The following is a 4,795-nucleotide window of genomic DNA, read 5'->3' as shown; positions in this document are numbered from 1 at the left end:
TGAGTATCTTTTCATGTGACTGTTAGCCATATGGATGTCTTCTTTGTAAAAGTGTTTATTCATGTCTTTTGCCCATTTCTCCACTGGATTATTAGTTTTTTTGGATGTTGAGTTTGGTAATTTCTTTAGAGATTTTGGGTACTAACCCTTTATCGGATATGGCACTTGTAAACACCTTCTCCGATTCTGTTGGTTGCCTTTTAGTTTTCTTGCTTGTTTCCTTGGCTGTGCAGAAGCTTTTTATCTTGATGAAGTCCCAAATACTTCAGTTTTGCTTTTGTGTCCCTTGCCGCCAGAGACATGTTGTAGTAAGAAGTTGCTGCAGCCGAGGTCAAAGAGGTTGCCTGTTTTCCCCTCTAGGATTTTTATGGCTTCCTATCTTATGTTTAGGACTTTAATCCATTTTGAAATGGACTTTTCATCCATTATTTTTGTATGTGGTGTAAGAAAGTGGTCCAGGTTCATTCTTCTGCATGTCGCTATCTAGTTTTCACAGCACCATTTCCAAAGAGACTGTCTCTTTTCCATTGGATACTCTTTCCTGCTTTGTCAGACTAGTTGACCATATATTTGTGGATCCATTCTGGGGTCTCTATTCTATTCCACTGATGTATGTGTCTGTTTTGTGCCAGTACCATACTGTCTTGATGATTATAGCTTTATAATACAGTTTAAAGTCCAAAATTGTGATGCCTCCAGCTTTGGTTTTTCTTTTTCAACTTTACTTTGACTATTCGCAGTTTTTTCTGTTTCCCTGAAATTTTTATTGTTTGTTCTAGCTCTGTGAAGAATGCTGGTGTCATTTTTATAGGGATTGCATTGAACATCTAGATTGGTTCGGGTTGTATCAACACTTTAACGTTTGTTCTTTCAATCCATGAGCATGGAATGTTAGTCCATTTCTTTGGGTCTTCTAAATTTCTTTTATAAGCTTTCTATAGTTTTCAGCATACATATATTTTATCTCTTTGGTTAGGTTTATTCTCAGGTATTTTATGGGTTTTGGTGCAATTGTAAGTGGGAACAATTCCTTAATATCTCTTTCTGCTGTTTCATTATTGGTATAGAGACATGCAGCTGATTTCTGTACATTGATTTTATATCCTGAAACTTTGCTGAATTCATGTATCAGTTCTAGCATGTTTCAGTGGAGTCTTTCAGGTTTCCCATGTAGAGTATCAGGTCATATGTGAAGAGTGAGAGTTCTACTTCTTCCTTGCTCATTTGGATGCCTTTGTTTTTGTCTGACTGCTGAGGCAAGGACTTCCAGTCCTATATTGAACAACAGTGGTGGCATATAGATGGATCTTGTTTTTTTTATCCATTCTGATTCCCCATGTCTTTTGATTGGGGATCTAATCTATTTGCATTCAGAGTGACTGTTGAAAGATATTAATTCAGTGCCATCGTGTTATCTGTAGATTCCGTGTTTCTGGTTACATACTCTGGTTCCTTGTAGTCTTTGCAGCTTTCTGCTCAGAGAGTTCCTACTTTATTTATTTTATTTTATTTTTTTTTTAAAAAGAGAGTTCCTACTTTAAATTTCTTGCAGGGCTGGTTTAGTGCTCATGAACTCCTTTACTTTCTGTTTGAGAAAGAATTTATCTCTCCTTCTATTCTGAATGACAGCCTTTCTGCATAAAGAATTCTTGGCTGCATATTTTTCCTATTCAGTACATTGAAAATTTCCTGCTACTCCCTTGTGGCCTGCCAAGTTTCAGTGGACAGGTCTACTATTAACTTTATGTTTCTGCACTTTTTGGTTAAGGACCTTTTGCCTTAGTTCCTTTCAGAATTCTCTCTTTATCTTTGTATTTTGTCAGTTTCCCTATGATATGTTGTGGTGTTGACCTGTTTTTGTTGATTTTGAAGGTAGTCCTCTGTGCCTCTTGGACTTGGATGCCTGTTTCCTTGCCCAGATTAGGGAAGTTCTCAGCTACAATTTGTTCAAATAAACCTTCTGCCCCTTTCTTTCACTCTTTTTTCTTCTGTGACTTCTATGATACGGATATTATTTCGTTTCAAGGAATCACATAGTTCTCTAATTCTCCCTTGGTGATCTAGTAATTTCCTTTTCCTCTTTTCAGCTTCATTATTTTCTATAATTTTATCTTCTATTTCACCTAGTCTCTCCTCTGTTTCTTCAATTCTTGCTGTAACTTTATCTAGCTTATTTTACATCTCAGCCAGAGCACTTTTTTAATTCATCCTGACTAGTTATAGGTCTTTGATCTCTGCAGCAATGGTTTCTCTGGTGTCTTCTATGCTTTTTTCAAGTCCAGCTTGTAGTCTTATGACTGTTGTTCTAAATTCTTGTTCAGATATATTGTTTGTATTTGTTTTAAGCGAGTCTCTGGTTCTGGTTCCCTCCTGATTTTTCCTTTGGGGAGAATTCCTCCATCTTGTCCTTTTAACTACGTTTCTATCTTTTGCATGTTTTAAAAGCATGATATGTGTCCTGCACCTGAAAATACCACTATATTAAAAAGGAATCATACACTGTCTAGGCCTGACATTCCAGGAAGTGTTTCTTGTGTGTGCTGTGTGTACTCTTCTGTTGCATTTTGGCTGTTCTAACCCACTTGTCAGTCCTAAGCAGAGCTCCTCCTTGCTTGCAGTGGTAGACTGCTTGGATCTTTAATTAGGTGTGCTTCAATTTGTTTGTTGAAGTGACCTTGGGGGAAAAAGGGGGGTGTGGAAGCCAGATCCATAAATAGTGAAAAAAGAAAGGGGAGAAAAACAAGAACAGAGAATTGAAAAACTATAAGGCTGATTCCAAGCAAAGAGAAAGGAAAAGAAACAACAATAAAAGCATAAGATAGGGGAAAAGAAGGAAAAAGTATATAATTAAAAAGCCTGATCACAAAATAAAAATATATAATAAGAAATGACAGAGGAACCTGGGTGGCTTAGTTGGTTAGGTGTCTGACTTTGGCTCAGGTCATGATCTCACAGTTCGGGGGTTCAAGCCCCACGTCAGGCTCTATGTTGACAGTTCAAAGCCTGGAACCTGCTTTGGATTCTGCGTCTCCTCTCTCTGCCCCTCCCTGCTTGTGCTTTTGCTCTCTCTCCCTCAAAAATAAATAAACATTTTTTAAAATTTTCTTAATGACCAAAAAACAAAATCAGACACTGTGAGTCTCATTCAAAAACAAAAAAAGAAGAGGGCAGAGGGGAAAAAAGTTGTCTGTTGGTGCCTGGGGATGGTGGCTGCGCTGGTCTGGAGGAGAAGCCAGCTCTGTCAGTCAGTCTTCTTCCAGTAAATAAGAATTTGACAGTAACAGAGGGGCGAGGTTTGGTGTAAGTGTGTCCTGCCTCCACTAGGAGCCACTGTCCTGCTCTCTAAAGTCCCACCATGTTGGTGGGGGAGGGGGGAAGTCACCCCAATCTCTCCTCCCTGTACTGGGGATCTCAGCCCACACTGTTCATGGAACCTCACAGAATAGCAAAAACAGCTCACTCTTCTCCACAATTCTCTTGAGTGTCCTCCCTTGCTGCTGGGCTGGGATTCAAAGCATCAAGTCTTAAAGGACCCAGCAAGGTGCAACTCCACTCCAGAGTAGAAACTCTCCACCCTGCTGAAGAAAGGCCTTTGGCTCTCACATGCAAGGTCTTTTGTCCCTGGGGAGGCAATAAACCCTCTTTCCAAAGCACACCATTTAGGAAAGGGATCGTTCTCTCCCAGTGCACCCAATCGCTATAGTACACTATGCAATCTGGGGCCATCTCCCTTCCCAGGAGCACATGCCACAGCTCCACTCCAGAGAATGTCATGCACTTCTAAAACCTGGGACTTTCAGCTCCAAAGACTGTTCAGCTCCATATGTATGTATGTATGTATGTATGTATGTATATATTTATGTATTTATGTATTTATATTTATATATTTATAATTTATATTTATTTATTTATATATTTGTAAATATATTTATATATTATATATATATTTTTTTAATGTTTTATTTAATTTTTTATTTATATATGAAATTTATTGTCAAATTGGTTTCCATATTTATATATATATTTATAATTTATAATTTATGTATTTATAAATTTATATATATTTTATATTTTTTATATATTTATATATTTATATAAATATAAATTTATGTATTTATATATTTATATTATGTATTTATGTGTATGTATATATATAAATATATATGTGTGTATATATATATGTATGTATGTATATATATATATATATATATATATATATATGTATATATATAAAACACTCAGTACTTCTCCCTCCCCAGTCCATGGTTCAGAGAGATTTTCCTCTTGTTCTAGCTTGATGCTGCACTTTCACAACCCCTCTTTCTCTCCCTTTTCTCACCACAGAAAGGGTTCCCTCCCTCAGTAGTTCTGACACTTTATCTCCCCCAATTCACATACACACACCTGAATCCTGTCGAGCTGGCTCCTTCAAACTGTGGAGATCCTTCCTCGAATCTGCAGGTCTATTTCCTGGATGTTCAAGTGATCTGACCTCAATACAGCTGTGTTTGAGGGACAAGGAAAATACAAGTCTCCCTTATTTCTACACCATCTTAACTCCCTTCTGATTTTTTAAAATTCTTTAATGTTCATTTTATCCTATTTTCTTCTTCCTCTAAAATGAGAAGACGGAGGGGCGCCTGGGTGGCGCAGTCGGTTAAGCGTCCGACTTCAGCCAGGTCACAATCTCACGGTCCGTGAGTTCGAGCCCCGCGTCAGGCTCTGAGCTGATGGCTCAGAGCCTGGAGCCCGTTTCCAATTCTGTGTCTCCCTCTCTCTCTGCCCCTCCCCCGTT

The sequence above is a fragment of the Herpailurus yagouaroundi genome, unplaced genomic scaffold, assembly GCF_014898765.1.
Source record: "Herpailurus yagouaroundi ecotype Mexico unplaced genomic scaffold, PumYag 219, whole genome shotgun sequence".
Taxonomy (NCBI): Eukaryota; Metazoa; Chordata; class Mammalia; order Carnivora; family Felidae; genus Herpailurus; species Herpailurus yagouaroundi.
This window is presented reverse-complemented; position numbering follows the sequence as displayed.